The sequence below is a fragment of the Myotis myotis genome, unplaced genomic scaffold (genome assembly GCF_014108235.1).
Source record: "Myotis myotis isolate mMyoMyo1 unplaced genomic scaffold, mMyoMyo1.p scaffold_m19_p_1, whole genome shotgun sequence".
NCBI classification, from domain to species: Eukaryota; Metazoa; Chordata; class Mammalia; order Chiroptera; family Vespertilionidae; genus Myotis; species Myotis myotis.
This window is the reverse complement of record NW_023416313.1, coordinates 144,915,363-144,939,450: the sequence shown is the minus strand read 5'-3', so window position 1 is coordinate 144,939,450 and position 24,088 is coordinate 144,915,363. Positions and strand designations below refer to the sequence as shown.

The following is a 24,088-nucleotide window of genomic DNA, read 5'->3' as shown; positions in this document are numbered from 1 at the left end:
TCATTCAGAAAATTTCCACCATGGCATGAACTCAATAAATTGCAATAAATTTTATCATTGCTAACTTATCAAATTGCTGTGGGGTAGAACAAATCAGGATATTCATCATTTAGTTCTGACAAAAATTCACAGAATTGACAATGATTAAGTTTATGAGAGCGAGTGAAGTTTACTGTTCAAATTAATGGTTCAATGACCAATGGTAAACTCAAATATATTCTACAGGTATTTGCTGATTTAATAACACAATGAATAACCATAGGTTTACAACACCTTACATCTTCACAAGTTTTGTAAATTAGTGCAACTAAGTTTTTTTCTGTCCCACACGTATTTTTACCACCATCAGTTATAACTCATCTTAGCAGATTCTACTTCAAGTTGTTATAAATTCATGTTCTCAATTTATTCATCAATCACATTATCCCTTGAATAAACAACTGGAATTAACTCATTGAATAAAGTTTATTTTCTCTGGACAGGTTTTAATATACTTACTATTGGAAAATGGCTAATGAATTAGTTACAGAAACTTACTTTGGTTGCAACCTCATTTCATTTTTTAATTTTGTGAAAAAATATTGCATTTAAATTTTTCTGACCACTACTCTCTTATGTACTGGAAACGCTGTGATGAGTGCATAATCTGTTAATGTTGACATTTATTCTTTTAGCACAGCCATAGCATTTTAACAACGTCATTGTGTTATTGTTCCACTTAATTTTTAACAAAACTAGAGGCTTGGAGCACGAAATTCATTCATGGGTAGGGTCCCTAGGCGTGGCCTGCAATCAGAGCCGATCTTTACCTTTGCCAGCAGCCGGCTCAGCCCCCCCGCAGCCAACACCGGTCGCCCTCTGTGGGGCAACCAGCAGGGCGATCAGGGCCCTGCTCACTCACACCCACCTTGGCCTGGCGCAGCCCATGTCTGCCACCACCCACCCCCGGTTCCCTGTTCCCCATCGGGTGATCGGAGCCTGCTGGCTGGGGGGAGGGACTGAGAGGTTGGCCCACAGGCCTCAATCAGAGGCCTGCACGCTGGGGGCAGCTCCTGCGTTGACTGTCTGCCCCTTGGTGGTCAGTGCGCATCATAGAACCGGTCGTTCTGCTGTCCAGTTGATTTGCATATTACACTTTTATATACATATATATATATAATCCACAACCCATGGTGCCTTAAAAACACAACTAAAGTTCCCTTTTCTTATTCTGACATGATGGATATGCATTAGTAATAACAAGTAAGTAAAATGCCAATTTATTCTACTGCCAAGTTATTACCGTGTCACTGTGATTTGCAGTGCATTGAGAAACTGTGTGAAGTAATGAGAGTGCCATAAGGGTTCTGTTACAACTACTCAACTGCCATTGTGGTGAAAAACCAGCCACAGCCAATGCAGCATAGCTGTGTTCTAATAAATTTTTATGAAAAATATTAAAACTTGAATTTCATGTAATTTTTATTTCTTGAAATGCCATTCTTTTTAAAAATTATGTTTGACCACTTAAGGAAAACATTTACCTGTATATGTTGGTGCCATCAAAAGGGTCTTACTGTGAGTTCAGATGAATCAACATCCATCCATCATAAAAAGTGATTCAACGGACAGGTATCACTAAGGTTTTACTCAATATTAATATTAATTACACTCCATATTAAAATTACATCACATATTTTAGATCTGTCCAATCACAGGAAGATGCATAGGACCAACTTTCTTCAATTTACCAAACCAGTCTAGCAGTCATATGTCATCTTCTGGAATAATAAAAAAGAATGTCCAAGAATACCCAGTAAGTTCTTCAAGGTGTGTTTGAAATTTCTTCCCATGTGACATGAGAAGGAATCAGTGAAGTGAAATGTATTCTTTAATGTGGTTTTGTATATATGGTAGAGGCAAGAAGACTTACCCAGGGCTTTAACTCAAGTTAATTTTTGCATGTAAGGCAAATTTCTCAATTTAGAGAAAAAAAATTAAATACATATTTTTATTGAGGAAGGGAGAGAGAGAGAGAGAGAGAGAAACACCAATGATGAAAGAGAGTCATTGATGTCTGCCTCATGCATGCCCCACACTAGGGGTTGATCCATCAACCCAGTCATGTGCCCTGACCAGAAATCGAACCGTGACCTCCTGGTACATAGGCCAATGCTCAATCACTGAGCCATGCTGGTCAGGCTAGAGAAAATATTTTAAAAAAAAAAAAAAACATAAAACAAAGATATCTATCAGTAGTTTAAAAAGTGAAGAAAGGTATTCAACCTGCACAGTACCCTAGTAGTAATTTTGTTATCAGAAATATGACTAACCAAAATATAATTAACTACACTTAGTCCCATGTGTACTTAAAACCACAACACAGAAATAACACCAAAAAATATCATCTCACATACACATTTTGGGAAATACAAAATATTTACACGAGTTAACATATATTTTATTTCAAAGTAACACATTCAAATTCTAAAAATCAAGTCCAGTTTAAATTTGTTAAAAATTTCAACTCTTTCACCATAATATATCTGTCCAGTGCTATGTAATGAGAAAAACATCTGTCTGTTTTACATCAGCAATTATTGTACTTTTATTACCAGCCAATTTATTTTGCGTTGGATGTCTCAGCTGCAAACAATAAAACAGATGTGACCAATTCCTACAAGAGATGTTTTCTATAGTCAACAAATAACTTTGCTAACTTTTCTTTCATTTCCCATGTAAAAGGAAGTTTTGTTAGGCATTTACTGCCTTATTTTAAGATTCCAGTGGGGGGGGGGTGGGGGAGGGATTCAGGAAAGGACCTGTAACAATCTTTAAAAAATTTTGAAGTACACATTTTTTCCATCCTTCTCACACTACCTTAATGATTTGCATCTATCAATAAATGTACAGCTAATTACCAATCACCTGGCATCAAAGCATGATAATTCATAAATTATATATCTCATAGATACCACCAACACAAATCATTAATGGAAATATGTATTTAAAACTATTAGTATATTTTTTTATTAAAAATACAGTTCCATGGGCTTCCATTTTAGTAACTTAATTTTTTATTATTAGATTAATATGCCCTAGGCAACCTCTTTATATTCAAGTGGTCTAATTTAAAGTGCTCTCTCCCTCCCTGCCCTCTCTCTCTCTGTCATTATAGTATGCTCCTCTTGTAAGTCTCTCAGGCTTCTCATCTCTTAAATCTATCTCCATCATTGTTTCGCCAGCATTGTCATCTCTACTCTTTTTCTGCTCTCTAGGCCATAAAGAAAAATTTTAATATATTTATTTTTTGGGATTCAGGATTTATTTGAATATGGTAGTGTTATGGACAGTAAGGCATATTCTTTAACTTGATATTCTAAAATCCAAAATGTTATCAAAGAAATTTAAATTATAAGACAACATTCTTCCCACCTAGTAGTTTTTACATTGTATTATGTATTAAAAATATTATATAACTTATACCTTTTTTTTCCTATTATTTGTTCTTTAAGTTAAAGTTCAATTTTAAAGAACTGCTTGCTGGCTAATTTATTACGTACTGTATGGAAATTATCTCAATATGCTAAAAAATGAGATTATACTATTGACAATACTGAGAAATTAACCCAAATATGCTCAGTAAACAACTCAAATTTGAATAATGTTAAATGTGAGACTACAGTTTTAACGCTGCAAAATAGGTGGGGTTTATTGATGACTAACATGGTTCTGTTTTTCATCAATTACTAAATTCCAAAAGTATAACAAATTTGGATCAGTTGCTTTCTTATTCAGTCATTTTTCTTAAACTTTCAAAGCTGGTGTTGCTTAGCATCCTGTATAAACACTTCATGTCTGTTCAGAGGAAATAAAAAAAATTCTTGGCAGAATATGTAAGCTCAAGTAACTATAAAAAGAGGCCAAAACACCTATGTTTATTTAAAAGCTCTAGCACTATTTATAAAATTCTTTAAATTTTTAATTTAAATTTGTTACATTTTTAATATTAGAAAACATATACATGTTTGCTAACTTTATTAGCAAATAAACTACACAGGAGTTATTCTTATATTCCTTTGTAATTCGCTACACTCTATCTGCAACTAACACAAATATTGGATGGTGAAAATAGTTTAAGGCTTACCCTGAATTTAGAATCTAGGAGAACATAAATAAATTCAACTTGTCATTATTTTTCAATAATACCCACTGCCTTCAAGAGATCTAAAATAATTTATGGGCATATCTACTTTTAATACAAGGTGCTCCTGTAAATACATGACAGACCTGAGATTTTATGTTATAAAAGAAAATCAGACACACATCAGCTATGCGAAAAAGTGGCTAGTCATTGGCAAAATGTAGCTATTCCAGATACAGTCTGGATATAACCTGGGCACGTTGGGGGTGTGGGGTTGGCTCCAGCCCTTTGTGAAGTTCCTAAGGATGCCTAGGCCTGCTTCACAGCTGAACTGGGTATGTTAAAATCCAGTGGGGTGTACTGGGCCAACAGAGCTGTGCACCCCAAACAAAATTGTTAACAACCATGCATGGAAATGGGAACTATGCTTACTGAGTAAAGTCATCAGCTGTGGTCCTTACCTTAGAAAACATACCAACAATACAATCATTACTGTGTCAATGACTCTGTGTCCTGGAAGTGGAACAATTAGATAATCAAGTCCCAGTCTCTGTGGAGACTACCATGTTGTCGACTGATTGTACAAGTCCTACACTTCCTGTTCATGATCCGTGCAGATGCCTATGGGAAAGCACCCTTTAAGAATGAACATCAAAAGAATCCACAAGCTAACCAGACCTGTGCTGCCCAGGTAAGAACCACAGCCACATGGGTACACCCTTGTCCAGGGCATGGTAATCCATATACAATTCAGGGCAGGGCCCAAATCACAAAGCCTGGTGATTCCAGCACAGGAGGCCAAGGAGGCCTGGCAAATGTGTCCTGACAGGCAGGTTCACAGTCAAGTAAAAAAGGGAACTCTAAGGCACACAGCTGGGTTACCAGACCTGTCTAGTCCTGTCAAACAGAATATATAGGCTCCTTCCTTCCCTTTAAAGATACTGCTGAGCACTAACTACAGTAGACACCTTTCTGGTGAGCTACCTAGTCCAGACCACATGTTGTGGGGAAGACATACAGATCATCGCTTGAAGAGACTAATCAAGCTGCAGAGACTAAATCACGTGGCTGTGGAAATAAAGCAACAACCTGCTGTGGAAGACAGAACACCTTGAATACCTGCAGTCCAGAGGCGGAAAGAGGAAACATTAATTTTTCTCAGCTCTTACCCACAGAGCATTTGGCCAATATATTCCAAACTACAGCCATCACTTTCAGCTTGACCACAGACTACAGAAGAATTTTAATCTATGAACTCTCAGAAGCTTCCCAGAAGTTACTGATTCAGTAGTGAAGAGGCAGCAGAATAAGATTAACTTTCAGACATTGTTAGGATTCTCTTTAGTCTAATTCTATTATTGTAGAGTAGAGGCCCGGTGTACAAAATACACGCACGGTCGGGGTCCCTAGGTCTGGCCTGCGATCAGGGCCAATCAGGTTCCCCGCCTCCTCCTTCCCATGCTGCCCACGTGCTGCCACTGTGCAGTTCCCTGCCTCCTGTCCTCCTCCTTCTCTCGCCGCCAGCTTCCACCACCCCCACCTCAGGTTCCCCACCCCAGCCCGGGGCGATCGGGAACTGCCAGCCTAGGGGAGGGACTGGGAGGTTGGCTGGCAGGTCCCAATAGGCGATCGAGGCCTGCTGGCCAGGGGGAAAAGCAAACCACCACCATGGCAGGCGGGCGGTGAGCCAATCGGGGCCTGCTGGCCTGGGTGGAGGAACCCAGGAGGTTGGCCACCGGCCCTTGGCACCCCTGGAAAAGGGGCTGTGTCCGCTGCTACCTACCCCCCCAGTTCCCTGTCGCAGCCTGGGGGCCAGCCCCAATCAGCTGATAGGGCAGGGCCTGCCAGTTGGGGGCAGCTCTTGTGTTGAGCATCTGACCCCTGGTGGTCATCATATACACACACACACACACACACACACACACACACACACTCCCTCTGGTCCCCTGCTGCTACTTAAGGGAAGACATACTCATTTGCATGATTTTCAGATTAGAGCTGATTATTCTAAACTCTCTAGACCAGTGGTCGGCAAACAGAGCCAAATATCAACAGTGCAACGATTGAAATTTCTTTTGAGAGGCAAATTTTTTAAACTTAAACTATATAGGTAGGTACATTGTTATTAACTTAATTAGGGTACTCCTAAGCTGGCCTTTGCTGAAAACGTCCTCAGTCTGACTGAGGTATGTTCGCTGAGGTCGACCCCTTCCCACTCTCCCATCCACACTCGTCTTGTATACTTGTTTCTGATAGAGAGTGTGGATGGGAGAGTGGGAAGGGGTCGACCTCAGAGAACGTACCTCAAAACAATGTACCTCCCCCACGCTGCGTATCCCGCGGCCCGCCTGCGCCTCATCTCCTGTCGCCCGACCAACATCCCCCACTTCTTCTAAAGCCACTTCTTCAAAATAGACTCGCCCAGGCCGAAAACCAACTTCTGCGCATGGGCCAGGAAGTTTCAATCGTTCTGTACATGCACGCCCACACGTGGTATTTTGTGGAAGAGCCACACTCAAGGGGCCAGAGAGCCGCATATGGCTCGCGAGTCGCGGTTTGCCGACCACTGCTCTAGGCTGAGTGATAATGAAAAAACACATTTCCCTGGAGTTCCTACTATGTGGAGTATGTGTGGTTTGCCAACACCTCTTGCTGCACTTGAAATAATGACATATTTAACTGGTTTGGCTACAGATGATGAACCTGACTTGAGGTCTTTCCTCCAAATGTGCCTGATCGACCTACTGGGAATCATATTTGAACTAAACCCCTCTAAAGATAATTAAGTAGAGTATCTGATAAAGTATTTTGAGGTCTGTTATCTGGATATGCAAAGGTTAGAGAATGGAGTTGCTTGGCAACTGTGCATGTGTACTTATAGGCCACACAGCAATGACTTCAAATGCAACTAACCTGTGTTTTGGCAGAATACTTTGTAATATTCCTGGAACTTCCTCATAGCCTCACAGGTTCTGATGAGCTATGAGGTTTCCTGACCCACCTGCCCAACCCTCAACCCCTCACAATATAGCTTCAAACCAAAGAGCTATTTAGCTGCAGTCTAGAATTTTTGGGCTCCTCAGCAATGGGGTACCCCATAATTTAAACTGTAGTCACCCAGAATCTCCATATGTCAAAGGGATGGGAGGGAGATAATGAACAATGAACAAATTACTTTCCTATGATTAGAAAAAAAAATACCTATCCTAAACCAATAGAAAATATGATAAAAGGAAAATATTTTGAACATTTGCACCAAAAATTAAAAACAGCAATAAGATAAGAATAAACTTAGGTGTATAACATTACTAATGTAAAAACAGAGAAAATTGATTATTGTTTTTATGACTGTCTAGAACTATATGCAAGTATACTTAATATAATTGTTCAATAAAACAGACAAGTAAAATAGAGAAAATTATAATATTCCTATATGTGGTAGGTTGAATAATGGCCTCGCAAATAAAATCTATATCCTAATCCCTAAAACTGATAAATGTCCTTTTATATGGCAAAGGGGACTTGCAGATGTGATTAAATATACTTCAAATGAAGAGATTAATCTAGATTGTCCAGGTGGGTCCCAAATATAATTAAAGGGTCCTTATAAGAGGGAGGCAAGAATGTCAATGGAGGATGTAGGTGTAATGATAGAAACAAAAGGTTGGAGCAATTCAAGAAAGGGGTCTAGCCCTGACCGGTTTGGCTCAGTGAATAGAGCATCAGCCTGCGGACTCAAGGGTCCCAGGTTCGATTCCGGTCAAGGGCATGTACCTTGGTTGCGGGCACATCCCCAGTAGGGAGTGTGCAGGAGGCAGCTGATCGATGTTTCTCTCTCATCGATGTTTCTAACTCTCTATCCCTCTCCCTTCTTCTCTGTAAAAAATCAATAAAATATATATATATATAAAAAAAGAAAGGGGTCTGAAGCCAAGGAAAGCAGGCAGACTCCATAAACTAAAAAGAGGCAAGGAAAGGGATTCTCTCTACAGGCTCCAAAGAAAAAGTAATATGATCTTGTACTTCTGGCTCTAGAACTGTGAGAGAATAAATGTGTGCTATTTTAAAACACACAGAATTTGTGATAACTGTGACCACAGAAGACTAACATACTATAAAACATCAATTAAAAAATATTTAAAGAGCAACTAGAAATGATATTAAATTTAAAAAAACTAAGAATGATCTAAATAAAATGTATTAAGACATCTACACAGAAAAAAAGCTTTACTGAGAAAGAAAAGAAAAAATAATCTCAGTTCATATATGAAATCTTACATAGTACAATGATATTTTGTGCAAGCAAGTTAGTAGTTTTAACACAATTTTACTAAAATATAAAGCAGGAATGGTTTATTTGCAAAGAACATTGGCAAAATGATTCTTAAGTTCAAAGGAAAAAGGCACGTAGTAACATATTGGAACAGTGTCTACATAAAGAAGAATAGAATCAGGACACTACTACCCTAATATAGCACTCAAAATAAAATGACACTACAAAGCAGCAACAAGTAAAACAATGGACCACAACAAATACCCCACCCCACAAACACCAGAATACATACAAATTTAGCATGTTATTAGTATATATGATTCCTCAAAAGTGATACTGCTGGCATAACTGAAGAAAATACAGTGAGAATTTTCCCTCCTGAATCTGAAAATATTCTATATAAATGAGAGAGTTACAACATAAAAAATAAGATCAAACCACCTATATATAACCTCAGAATGAGGAAAGTTACTTTAAGCATGAACATGATGAAAGGAAAAATGGTAGAGTTGACCATAAAAATATTTTTAAATTTGTATGTGAAAAACACCATAATTGTTTTACATAAATTCTTTTTGGAGGGCAGGGCCCAGATGGGGAGAAGTGGGCCAACATTTTAAAAGCATACAATTTTTTTGGAAAGTTTGATGAGAAACAGACACATGCATACTGTTACTAGGAATGTAAACTGATTTACATTTTTTAAAGCATAATTCAGTAATGAATATTCAAATGTCTTAAAATATTGCATATACTTCTAAGACCCAGAAAATACACTGTATGTTCAGTAATTTTTCCTAACAGAACAATCATAATGAACACTAAAATTTCAACACAATAATATACACCTTTATTTACATTTTAAAAGGTTGAAACAAATCTAAAATAAAGTATTGATTAAATATATTATAATAAATGCCTAAGTTGGAATATTCTGTATATATTAAAAAATCATGCCTATGAAGAATGAAGAATATGTATCAGCTAAATATGCACGTTACAATAAAAAGATAAAAAAGCTCTATATACAGTGTGATCTGTTTTATAAATAAATGTGTAATAAGACTAGAAGAAAGCATAGAAATAGATTCACAAGAGCTATTTTTAATCTTTAAAACTTTCCTTAATTCATGAAAATAAATGGTATTTTTATATTCAGAAACAGCTTAATTTGATCACAGGAAAATGAAAAATCTTAAGCTAGGAGTTTTTTCTTCAAAGGGTAAAAAAGTCATATTAGAAAAAGAAATTTCATTGATTGGATTCTATGAAAATATAAAATTCTTCATATAAAAAATGCCATAAATGAAAACAACTGACAAAAGAAAAAAAATCACAAGGGTATGGGATAAATGATTAATATCGTTATATTATCCACGTCACAAAATATATTAATTACCTACAATATGCCCCAAAATATTCTAGCCCCAGAGAGCACAGCAGTAAACAAATCAGAGTAGACACCTGCCTTCAAGGTTCTTTCATTCTAACTGGAAAGGACAGGTAGTAATTAAGTAATGAATAACTTCAGGCAGTGATAAATGCTACGAAGATCTTAAAAGATTCGGAAGAAAACAAACAAAATAGAGGCAGTAATGTGACAGATTATGAAAAGGGTGAGAAGGGATGTTATGTTAGGAGTTTGGGAACAGCGCCTCTAAGCAGTGATATTTGAGCTGAAACATGAATGATGAGACAAAGTCAACCATGTGAAATGGGAGGAAGAGGGATCCATAAAATTTAAAATCATAAGTGCAAAAGGCCTCCAGACTAGACAGAGATTGGCCTATTTGAGAAATGGTCAAACTCTAGAGCATAATGTGTAGGAGGAGGAGACTGACATTAGATATAATCAAAAAGTCTCAAGGGCAAATCATGTTGGGACTTTTAAAACATCATGGAAAGTTAAAATGGCTATTCAAAACAATGGGAAAAATAGCAACATCAAACAAGACACAATTCACAACTGAAAAAATACAATTGGTCAATCAATACACACACTGAAATCTCAGCTTAGCGAGTAATCAAAGGTAAGCAAATTAAAATAGCAGTATATAAATTTTTACCTTTCATTATTAATGTACAATGATGGTGAGTTGAAAAAAATGACAAAAGATTATTTATGCTACCAAAAAATGAAAAAAAAAACAACTAAATAATCAAAAATAGAGGTGTAATTTAAATAAATTATGGTACATTTTTACCATGGAAAAGTGTATGTCCATTAAATTCTATCTTCAAAGAGCAGTTAGTATTTAATTATGCCTGATACTGTTGATTACACCATTTCTAATCCATTCACAGATTTAACAGTGCTCCTCTAAAATATTCTACCTCTCATCATTTCTAGAACAAAAAGCCCTAAATCACCATAATTTCTGTGATTACCACAATAACTGCCTAATAATTACCTTTTCTATCCCCTCATGCCTTTCTACACAGCGGGAAGAAAGATTTCCTCAGTTTTAACCATCCTAACATTCGAGCGCCCAATGTCTTCACAGTCTAACGATACTAAAATTTTAACTCCTTGCTATGGTCCACTTGATCTGGCTCCAACATTATATAAAAAACCTCACTGCCTGCTACACACTCTCTCTAACAATGCTCAACACATACAGCATTTCTTTTTTTCTGAACATGCTAAATTCATTCAGATCCAGGTCTTTGTCTGCTATTCCTGATGCCTGGAATGTGATTTTCTTTCTCCTAATCATTGAGAGCTCAACTCAAATATCTCTTCTTTGAGGTATTTGCTCTTGCTATCCTAGCTAAAGTATACTACTCCTCAACTCTTGTTATCAAGTGCACTTATTTCCTTTATACTATTTATGTCTATCTAAAATTATGTATTTTTAGTGTTATATATTTATGTAATTCTCTTCACTTACAGAAATATAAAACTCCATGAGATCAGAGACTTTCTGTATTCCCAGCATGTAGGACAGTTCTTTGCACTTAGCAGTTAGTATTGAATGAATGAATGAATGAATGAATGAAGAGTAATAATAGAATACTATACAAATAATAGAATTTTAATTATATTAAATTATAACCATGAATAGATATCATATAGTAGGGTATAAAAGTAATGTATGCTAACCTAATATAGAAAAAACTAGAAAACAGTTAAAGCAAATTTAGATTTCATACTTTATTTTATAGAAGCCATAATAAAATTAAACACTCTTGACAACTTACATCTTCAAAGAATTAGGACATTCGATTTTTAAAAAGTAAGTTAATAAAATTAAGAGCTCTTTTGTATATACATTACCTGGGCACAAATAGATGGCATACATATAAAAATATACACACATACACACTAAAAGAAAGAGGAATGACAGAAAATATGATTACATTAATCCAAATATTCAAAATGATAGACTGAAAAGAATTTTTAAGAGAACACATTTAAAGATTTTCTTATTTCTTTATAACACTAACATTCATTCAAATAATTTTATAAAAGACTCTAAAAAACAGAATAAGCACATATTCAAATTCAGTCTGATATGAAATGATAGCACCTTCAAAAAGAAAAATTTTCAGAAACCAGTGATCATCTTCGAAGACTATATAATAAGAGGCAAGGGGGGGAAATTAGGTTATCTATAAAGTTCTAGAACAGGGAACATTAAAATACAGCTGATACTCTTAGGTGGTCATTGTATCCTCTTACTAGAATAAATCAGATTCTTAGTGGAAATGGAAGGTGGGTTGGAGACTTAAGTAAGGATTTACTGAGATTATTCTCCATGGAAAGTAAAAAGGTAAATAAAAGCAAAAAAATGAGGAAGTGGAAATAATAGGATAACAATCAATTCAAAGAAGAGGGATATTATTTTGACCCTGCATCACAAGGTACATGGTGAAGCCATAACAAGAATGATTGTTGTTGGAAGGCTGAATAAGAATGGAGGACTAAAGATTTGGTTTGATTTCAGACATGCTAAATCTGTCATAACCTGCAGCACAGGAAAAAAATGTGAAGTTAAAATTCCAGAGAGAAGCATAATAAAAATTTATTATAGCCAATTTCCTTATTTCACTTATATCCATAAGATGAGCAAGGTATTTTGCACACAAGCACTCTCTGGGATTAAGTATAAAATAAAGAACTAGGTTTCTGATTAAGTTTAATGTTTGTTACCATTTATTTTTTAAAATATTTCACTTGCCCCATTAAAAAATATTTCTAAAATAAGTCATACAGTATTACAATTGAAAAATAGTCATTTAAAAGGGAGAAAAACAAAATATTTAAAAATGAAGTATGTTTCAGATGCTATATATTGAAAAACTATATTTTTAAGCATTACTGTTCCTACCTGATAATTGTTAGCAATATATACCAGATGCTTCTTAAAAACTCTCTGGATTATAGTGTTCCCAAGTATGCTCACAAAAACTTAGAAAAACAGAATTTTGTTCTTCTAATACTGAAATTTCTTCATATAACAATATTCAACTTAAACTAACTGAAAAATACATGAGTAATTAATGTTACAAATTTAGTGAGGCAGATAGAATGTCTGAGTTACTGCAATGGTTGAAGAGTGAGTAAACTAACAGGAATAAACAGTGTTTATTGATAACTAAAACTGAGAATCACTTGGTCATAATTTATAGTTTGTTCACTGTTATCAAAACACAGAAACAAAAGTGCACTAGTGTAAGAAATGACTAAATATAAGTAATTGTATACATTAAAATTCTTGGCATCTACACTGCTTGAAATGCAAATGATTCTGAGATCTGCCATATTTAGCATTTCACCTAACATTTTCATTCATCAAAATTCCTAAGCCAATAAGTGTTAATGGATAAAATCATCACAAATGAAATATTAAGATGTCACCAGAAATATTGGTGAAAGTTAGTAAATAAGGTAAAATTTTTCTTAAAAACTTTATATAAGGTAGTCCATATAGCAATGTGGAGAATAAAACAGTGAAAAATTACGGGGATATTTTAACATAAATTAATTTACCTTCTCTCAAACTTTAATGATCTGATTTGAAGAAAAAATATTTTCCTATTTTACCTTAATATAATACTTGTAATCATTTGGAACTTTCGCAAGAAAAAAAAAAATTTAAATAAGAGAAATTTTTCAATTATCTCTACTTACAATGCTATTTTGATTCCTTAGTAATCTAATTATCATTTATTTGCCTGACCATATATATTTAAAGAATCCTAATTTTTACTTAATTTCACTAATAAAAACTGCATTAAGTTATTCTGTTGAGGAATGACAGATATTCAATGCTACACTTCAAATTATTTAAGGCAACTTATTTACAGTAATCAAAGAAAATAACAAAAATTAAGTCTGATTGAATAGTATTTTATTTCCAACACACTATAAATTAGAAAATTTAATTTTCTATTCTAGTGTTACTGGTGGGGAGCTTATAACCAATGTTCTTGGTGACGAACAGTTTGCTTTTTAGCCATTTCTGACTATATTTAGTGATGCAATTTGAAATGTGGAAGAATTTTAAAAAGAAAGTATCCTACAATAAAAAATTGTGAATAAAATGTTCATTTTATTATTTTTTTTATTTTCAATATGAACCTGCTTGGTATACCTGGTTTTCCTTATTTATCATAGTTAACTCCATCAAGTATAATAAAACTAAAAAGAAAAATAATGAGACGCAGAGGAAATAAAAGAAAATCAACTTACCAAAACAGAACTAAAGCCTAAAAGGATCTTGCCAAAGAATGGATGAAGATCAATAACACTGTGTTAAAAACTAACAAATAAACAAAATCAGAGGCATATAAACTATTTCTTGCCCCCTTAGGAATAAGGATGGAAATAAAAATGGAATATTAATTACTCAATAATAATTTTATAAACTTTAATCTCTGAAATAATGCTCTGAACATGTAACAGAGACTAGCAGTAAGGGGGATTCACCAATAAATAAGTCAGTGGCTGTCTCAAAAATGCTCACAATCTAGTCAGGGAGACAGACATACTTACAGATTATACAATAACACTTTTCAAAAGTACAGTATTAGAACACAGAACACAGTAGAAAGAATTATTTATTCTAACAGCTAAACCAATAAAGACTTCACCTAAACTGAGCACCAAAGATTGGATAGGATTCATTAGGAGGAAAAGATAGCAAGGATATTCCACACTCCCACAATAGCATCAGACAAGGCATGGAAAGTAGAAATGGATGAACATTCATAGAAATTCAAAGAATGCAAGGTGACCCTTGTGGCCTCAGTGTTAAGTGGATATAACAGAATGTTAAAATGGGAAGTTTTCCTTGTCTTAGTTTTAGACAAGGACCCAGTGCTGAGAACAATGATCCAAGTACTAGAATTCAGGTGAAAGATCATATATGTAACTTAGAAAGACTGGGTCAGGCATCCTTTAGTCTATCACTCATATAAAAAAGGTAAGCATATACTGGAGAAAGGGAACTTATATTTGTGTGAGGAAGAAATAAAACAGTGATTCACTCAGAGTTTGGACTTTTGTGTTTGGTTTTTTGTTTTTTTTACAGAACACTAAAAGATTGGTATAAAAACTGGACTTAGCCTGAAGAAAATCTTAAGACTAGAAGGCATGATGACCTTACTCTGGGCTTAGAAATGTCCAGAAGTTCCATTCCAGAGTTTGTGGAGTTATTTTCCCATGGGACAGATAAGAACCCCCTAGGGGGAAAAAATAGCACTGGGACATTTTTAAGGGAACTCTACTCAGAGGACTACAAAAGGAACACGAACACGATAACCCCAGAAGAAAGAGGCTGGAGGTAAACCAGAAAGTCAGAGACTAAGGAAGATAATCAAAAGAAGACAGTAACCACTACAACAAGGAATTACAACTGGGTTATCCCCAAACAGTGGGAGTCTTTGCTAAACCCAGACAAGTAAGATAAAGAATCCAGAAGAGATAAAGACACTTGAACAGCTTTTATCAAAGAGCAGAAAATAATATTTAGAGTGGTATTTCAGGTACAAGTGACAAGAAATAATAAAGTAAACTTCTGCTTGCACACTAGTAAGCTCATCTCTTTTAACAAATCCCGTAAAAGTAGTAAATGGTGGGCAAAGTAGTCTGATTACAAAGCCACATTTTGATATGATTATTGAGTCTGAAATCTATTCTATAAATATAGGAGAATTAAAGTTATTTTTTAAAGAGTACTAATTATATAATTATATGTTTTTAGTTCATTTAGGGGGAACCTACATCTATTTATAAAATATTAATTCATTTTCTGAGTTGCAGGAACTCTGTTAAGTACTGGGGAAAAGAAGTTAAAGGCAGACTTCACCCTCAAAAAATTTACAAAGGACACATGCAAAGGCAGTTTCGTCGCATGTGCTAACTACCAGAACAGGAGTAAGCAAACAACAGGATTAAATAGAAGGGTAATCTAACAAAAGTATATTGGAGAAGAAGGCATAGGAAACACTTTAAGAAGAAATCTAAAGTGAAACCTGAGGGAAGAGGTTGAGTTATAGAGATGATAGAACCCCAGGGATGGATGGGTGTGTAAGTGATGAAGGAAGACAAAGGCCCAAAGAAAGTATAACATATTCCGGAAACTGCAACAAGTTTAGTATCAAACAATAAATATATGCAGTTTGCAAGGAAAGAAATGAAATGAAGACGGGGACATAAGGAGGAGCCATATCACATGTCTAATTAGGAAATTTGGACTTTTATCTTAAGGACAATACTAATTTTTCATATACTAACATATTGGTATAGACTAAGCACTCTTTCACATTGTTTTTTCCTCACAACAACCCTGTGAGGTAGGTATAATAATTCACAATTAACAGATAAGAAAAACCCTTAAAGTTATGAAACATTTACATTTAATTAAACAGCTACAAAGAGGCAGCCAGGATTCTAAATCAGAAAATACATTAGGAAGATGACACACACACAAACACACACACACACACACACACACTTACTTTACCCATAACACAGAGAAATTTCAGCGTTAAATGTAAATTTTTAAGTAATAATGCTTATTAATTTAGAATTAAAGATAAAAAAGATTTGTGGCATGAAAAGTTCTTGTTGCAAACAAACATTTAAAATTTTCAACTAATTCAATTTATATTGATAAATAACTGCAGAATTCATAAAAATAGGAATTAACTGCTATATAAGATAAAATTAGCAAAAAAATGAAATTATTATATAGTATTTTACCTCCATATATCTGCCTGAGGTTATCTGGAAGGCAAGAACCTTTTCACATTTATTTCTAAAATATATAAATTCAAACTGCACTTATTGTTCTATGGACTTAGTTTACATTTTGAATTATAAAACATAATGTCTGAATCCTATGTTTACGTGAAGATACTCAAATATAAACAATTTAGTATAAAAAGAACTGTTCACCTAATGTTAAATTGCAAAATCATCTGGCTGTTATTCACAATAAAACACCTGAAAATTTTCATATCCTTATCAAATCATAAGAATTTGTTCACACAAATTTGGTAAGAGAATTTTTAAAAATATTATTAGGATAAATATAAAAATATGCCCCTAATTTAAAAAATAGATTATATATTTTGTAAAACTGAGGATATCTGAGAATTTTAAAATATCCATTTAAAAATGTATGTTTTTCAAATTAGTTTAAATTGTATAAAATCTATACTCAAAATATATTTCATTATGTCTTTTTATTTTCTCATCATTTTCATTATTTCTTCAGTTGGTCCAAAATAATTATTTTTAAAGCCTATAATTGAAAGCTAGAAGTTGCCAAAACATTATATAGAGGTCAAAGTACATATCATTAAGTATTTAAAATTTATATTACCATGTATGCATTTGGTTATTTTTTTCTATTTCAAATAGAAAATTATAAAGAGGGAGGGTGAAAAAATAAAGGTATCATTAAGATCTATTTACTCTTGATCTAGTAATTATTTCTGAATTCCAAAATTGTAAGTAAAGTAAGTGTAATTATAAGCCTGACTATAAGTCTGGTCCTTCAGAATAAGATGAAGAGCCCTCCCTTGAAAAACAATCTAATGAAGATATTAGGTTTCTATATTTTATGCAATGAGGATAATTTCTAAATAAAATACGTAAATGTTCCAAACATACAATTTAACTAAAAACCAACATTTTCCTTTATTTTGAGGTATACAAACAGTACATGTATATTAAATTCAAATAATATACCAGTATATTCCATTAAAATGAAAGTTTCCAACTGCCTTGGTTGTGGGCACATCCCCAGTGGGGGGTATGCAGGAGGCAGCTGATCGATGTTTCTCTCTCATCGATGTTTCTAACTCTCTATCCCTTTCCCTTCCTCTCTGTAAAAAAAATCAATAAAATATATTTTAAAAAAATAGAATACAATAAGTTGTGAAATGTACATCATCCACCAAAGGTCTAATATATAATAATTAAATACCTTGAATAATTGAAAAATATATACTCAGATATGCACAATAGGCAGAGTTTGTATCTTTTCACTAGAATATTTTTAAAAACCATAAAAAACATTTGCTCTATTCTGTTAAGTGTGATTACTTTGGTTAATAAAATGAATGGAATTCCACAATACTTACAATTACACTGTTTGCAGAAAATGCAAAGGAACCAATTATAGAAAGTTAAATATTTCATATTTAATTCATAAAATACCCTCTTGCTAGAGATACACAGGTACACTATATTATGTCTAGATTACATTCTTTCAAATACTAAGTTTACTTCTTTAGTGCTTTTACTATTGAATGAAGTATTAAGTCTATGCAAAGGGGAAAATGCATTAATTTTTTTTGGTAATATTTACCTACATTCTACTCTGAGTGTAAATAAAGGCTAGTTTTTCTAATTTATCTGATATTTCTGTGATAAACAAGATATTGAGAATTGTACTTTATTTAATCTCAAAAAAAATTAAAAGAGTGGGGACAACGCCACTACAAAATTAGAAATAGTTGAAAATCTTTGTAGGAAGTCAGATCTCTTATTTTGACTCCAAAATTCTATCACTTGCCATTTAATTAATGCAAATAATATTCTAACTCAACAGAACCACTTACACCAAAATATCTTGGTTACATAATGTAAAGTACAATTCCAAACACACAGAATTATACCCCTGAATTGAACAGAAAACACTTATAGAAAGGGTCTCTAGAAAATAATTTCTTCCACCCACCTCATTTTACAAGTATGTAAACTGTGGCCCAGAGAGACTTTTATCTGCTTTCACTGAGAATCTATAGGTATAGAAATATACACAAATATCATTTAACTTATGACATATAATTTAGATTAGCTAAAACAAATGACACTATTTCATATGACTAAGACTGTAAATACTAAGACCCTAATTTCTTGTCATTGAAATGTCTATGGATACACAAAAATTAATTTAAAAAAACAATTGATAACTAGTACATTATACTATTGACTAAAAAAGGCAAAACAATGTAACAATCCATGTCATATTATTTAACAAGAGACACACTTTCTAATGTTATTTTCCTATCCTTTAAGGCATGAACATGCCACACTATTACTAAAGATAGCACTCTTGTAAAATTGCTTTTACAAAGGAAAAAAGAAAATAATTAAATAATTGAATAGACGAGAGAAACTGAAATACATTAAGTGGAAGTTCAAATATTTACTATTTCTTCTCTCCAATCTTTGTTTCAGTATGTTAAAAAAAAATTCAAAATTGATGTTTCCAAAACAAAGAATGAAAAGAAAAACTAGATTGAAATTTTTGTGGCAAAAATTTCACCGAAGAGTGAAAGTATTAAAACTAAGGCATAAAACACAGCAAGCAAAGCTAATTAGGATGCTCCGGTTGAAGTATACGCTGATTTGCTACTTTAAGAACACAGCTCTAACTTCATATAATATGGGTTTGGTAATTTGAAAATATTTAAAAAAACACACTCATTCTTCTAAGTTTCAATAAAAGTGTAATACTTAGAAAAACATTTGAGTTTTATTTGCTTTTAGAATAAAATAATATCCAAGGAGTGCATCCATTTGTTTATTATTTAGTTCAGTCCCAATCACAAATTAGATGACCTTGCATAAAATTTAGAGCCAGGAGAGCAGCACTAAGTTTAACTGACCTCAATACATTTTCAAATGGTGCTTCCCAGTTATTTGTTATTCTCTCTTATTGGGTTTTCCAGTCTAGAGTGGGTACACAAAAAACTTACAGTCTATGTAGTACTCCTAGTCAGTTTCACTCTGCAGATGGCACAGTGGAGAAATACCTTCTGTACAGGACCATGTACAATTTCTTCTGCAGCTGTCAGCACCTAGGGGAAAGTGCGCTGTTAAACAGTTGCTGCGTTCCACCTCAGAAGTGGCTGCAATTCGGTGGTGGGTGAAGTGATTCCTGTACATATATACAGGGATGAAAAGTACTATAGAAAATGAAAATATTTAACAACAAAAGTGGCTGTCTGAAAACCGTGCCACTGCAAAACAGAATACATCATTCAATCACAAGAGCCCTACACAGATGGGCTACCATTCATTTAGAAGTTGAATGTTAAGAATGATTGAAGAAAAAAATAGAAATACAGTTATTCAATTCATAACATAGCTATAAATCAATGTTAAAACATCTGTGCTGAAAAAATTAAGCCTAGACATTTATATACGGATTTATATCATTATTTCTATAGTAATTTACTTCAAATCTGGCAAGTGTATACAGAAGATTCTTTAATCTGTTAAGCTAATTTAATGCTTTTGTTTTAAATGACAATTCAAGGGAAAAAATCAAAATAGGTGAGATATCAGAATTGTATCATATGTAACATTAAATATATAAAAAAGAAAAAACAATTCTGAAATTCTAAATTACTTTATGTGAAAAACACACAATGGAATAACTAGTCCTAAAAACTAGAAACTGTTATATTAGTTTTCATATAATGAAGATTTATAGTAATCCCATTAAAAAATGACAACTTCTCTTCTCCAAAGTCACAATGAGTTAGAATCTAGATACAGTCTTCATCCTTCCAAACAATGAGTTAACCTAGTGTATGATAAAGTTAGTTCATTAATACAGAAAATAATTACATTTTACTTTTACTATAACAACGCCATTTCTACTTATCTTTGATGTAATCAGAAGATAAAACTCACAAATTATTCTCTGAAAAATATCACTGAATAATTAAGCTATCTTTCTTTCTAATCTTCTATCTCAGGGTCACAGCCACTATGTGTATACTACTTTGAAGAGGTAACTATTTACTTACTTCAAAATAACACATTTAGGTTCCTGACAGATTGAGGGTGCTCTAAGCAAAGTCCAACAAACTGGACCACTGAAAAGTGTCCTATATGTCAAACTTTTCTCAATCTCACTTGCCATAACAGACTTTATTTATTTTGGCACATACTTAATGTAGTCAAAGATAGCTGACAATTTCAGCTTTCTTTAAATTCTCTCCAGAATAAGGCATACAATACATAAATATTTCATTTGAGTGACAAGAGATGGTAGAAAAAAAGAAAGTACAGAGTACCCTAGACTCTTTATTAAAAGAAGACATAGATCAGGGATTCTCAACCTGGGGTCCATGTATGGAATTTAGGGAACTCAGGAATTCTGCAAAATTGCATATAAAAATATGGACATATTATACAGGTTCATAGATTTTTATAGAAAATGGACATAAGTTTTTGTCATAATCTCAAAAGGGTACTGATAAGTGACATGAAGACACCCAATTGAGTAAGTAGCAGTAAATCACTTATTAAATGGCTAACTCTGTGTGACTGTTTCTTCTTATGTAAAATGATTAACAGACACAAGGATGTTCCAACAACTAAATGCAATAACTTACATGGTACAATAATTAACCTATTATTATCAGTAATAGTAATAATTGTTCAAAAGAGCTACCTCAAACAACCAACACTTTCTTACAGAGTCCCATCTAAGTTTACTGCTATATAACTTTATATTGCTTTTATTGAGTTGTAGCTTCTACATTTATTTAGCTGTGTCTTCTCAAAAAGACCAATATTATAAGCTATATATTTCTGCATTATTTACATATCAAAATGTTACATACACATTTTAGAATACTGCTTCATACTCCTAGAGTCTACATTTCCCAAAAAGCCCACTGATCCCTTGTATGACGCCGCACTTACTCAGAACAGGTACAGGTAAGTAAAGCATTTGTTTTATTTGCTTCAATAGTTTATATAAAAGAATTTAATTTCCTTTACCTGTCTCTCCTTTCATTCACACAATACATACAAACAAACAAAACTAAAAAATTGAAGGCTCTATCAATAGATCACATTTTCTGAAAAGGCTATACAAGTAACACTTTTACTTTTATAAATCATTTTCCTTACTCTTCAGGTTAGTTTTCTGAAGGTAAAAGACACAAGAAATATTCATAGATAACATCCTTTAAAAAAGAATCCTTGAATTAAAACATATAGACTAACCTTGCCTCTAAGATGAATTCACAATATTATAAACAGTATTATAAAACAGTATATGGTGCTCTTCAAGGTTGTGGTAACCTGTAAATACTCATCAAAAAATGACCAATGAAATATTAGCAAGTATTAATGATACTCAGTGAAGAGACAGAAGATTTGTAATATGTATGAAACGATATCATATAATGCAACTACATAGTTAATTTCCAATCATTTCAAATGTAAAGAACCTTTTGTAGTCTTCTCATGATAGCAGTTACACTGTATGTATTCACACATTAATAAAATATACTTCAGTAAGAACAAAGGGAATAGGCTTTAAGTGAAAGAACAGAAGAGAGAAGCATAATAAGCATTCAGAGTAACTACAATAAAAAGGATATGAGTAGAATATAGAGTATATGCAGGGGTAATGAGGAGGACAACAGGCATAGGCCCAATTATGCTAAGGAAAATTTTATTTCAAAGGATGACATTTTGATAAGCATTTTACAAAAATCACTTTAGCAGCAGCATGAAAAATGAATTAGAGATGTGGTTCAAATGGGATGGAAGCAATGGGAATATATAGTTAAGAATAATAAAAGATCTATTAAAAATGAAATAAATATATACACTATATAAAACATTAAAGAATAAAAATTATGGGAGAAGTCAAAGCTATTTCTAAAATTTGAGTATAGAAACTAGCATTCATTCACTCATCCATTTATTTACTCAATTTTCTCCAGTGGGTCAGGTCCCATTTTAGGCACTGAGCAAAAAGGAATGAACAAACATGCCAATGACTTGCCCTTTGGAAGCTAATGAAAGAGACAGATAAAAAGTGAATTACTAAATTTCCTATATAATAAAGGCTAATATGCAAATTGTCCCTACAGGTGGGAGTTTAACCAACTGGGAGTTAGACGTGCACTGATCACCAGGGGGCAGAGCAGAACATGGCTGGTGTCTGCGATGAGGAGCTGGTAGCGGGAGACAATGGAGGCGCTGCTGGCCCCTATGGGCCCCCACGTGGGATGGTGGAGCAGGTGAGTGGGCAGTGCCAGGCCAAGGCGGGTGTGAAGGGGGGCCCCGGCCTGCAGCCGGGGGAAGGGAGGCTCCGGCTAGGGATCCTACCCATGCACGAATTTCATGCACTGGGCCTAGTATAATTAATGTATGAAAATGATTCACACCTAAGTAAAAAAATATCCCAGTTATAGGAACAGAGTGACAAACATATTATTTTAACAGAGAAATCAGAGAAAAGCTAAGGAAGTTGCATTATTTGAATGAAATCGTTTCCAAATAATGTGGAATGAGTCCACAGGCTACCTGGGGTAAGAACAATGCAGACAGATGGAATAGGAAGAGCAAAGCTCTGAATCAGGAACAAGTGATCCAAATTTTAACCTGGGGTCAGATCACACAGGGCCTTGGAGACCATAATAAGGACTTTGGGGTGTTATTTTTTGGGGGAGGGGGTGGTTTAGAGAAAGCAACTGCAGAATTTTAACTGGGGGAGTGATATAACTTATTTAATCTTTTAAAAGTATGGTATCAGCCATTATGGTGGAACTGATGGTAGACACCAAGAATGGAAGTATTAGAAAGACTATGGTAAAATTTACATAATAGAATATCAGATGGGACTTTTCCCATTGTCCAGGGATTGGTAATTAGAATCCAAGAGTAAGAACAAAGAATAATCAATCAAGATTACTAATTCAGAAGATAGCCTAAACAAGTGATAGCCAACTACTCCATAACTTAAACATCTTTACCTTTCTCAGTTCCTCTTTACCCCACATTGACCAATCCCATACCAAGGTGAATGAGGCAATCATCTGAATTTGCTGCACTGACTTAATGTAGGTGGACAATGCTGTTGCCAAGAGTTCGTATCAAGCAAGAATGGGTCCAAAATATCAAGAAGGAAAAACTGTTATCTTATCTCTCATCTGGACCTCAGCTTGTGTTGAGACTTGCTTATTATCCCATGCTCACTCTCCCTCCCACTGCCCATTTGAGGGGAAGGGAAAGATAACCTGAAGTTGGAAACGTGGGCAGAGAGAACTGGAGTCATCTGCAATAGCAAAGAATGTCTTGGCTTTGAAAGCAGCTGGACTTGAGCCTCCAGACAATGGGGACCCCAACAGCCAGAGGCTATGGGTATACTACAAAGGTAGAAATGGAGGAAGAGTAGAAAAAGCAAGCCAGAACG

At 34.0% G+C, this 24,088-nt stretch overlaps 1 protein-coding gene across 5 annotated transcripts in view; it reads right to left on the bottom strand.

Moving 5' to 3' along the window:
* NOVA1 (NOVA alternative splicing regulator 1) overlaps positions 1–24,088 on the bottom strand; it is a 156,329-nt gene that overhangs the window by 85,392 nt on the left and 46,849 nt on the right. The window contains exon 2 of one of the 5 annotated variants that reach the window (XM_036354185.1): positions 19,617–19,718. The exons of the other annotated variants lie outside the window; for them this stretch is intronic. The gene's annotated coding sequence lies outside the window, so the exon portion shown is untranslated. The remainder of the gene's footprint in view (positions 1–19,616; positions 19,719–24,088) is intronic. 5 annotated transcript variants of the gene reach the window in all.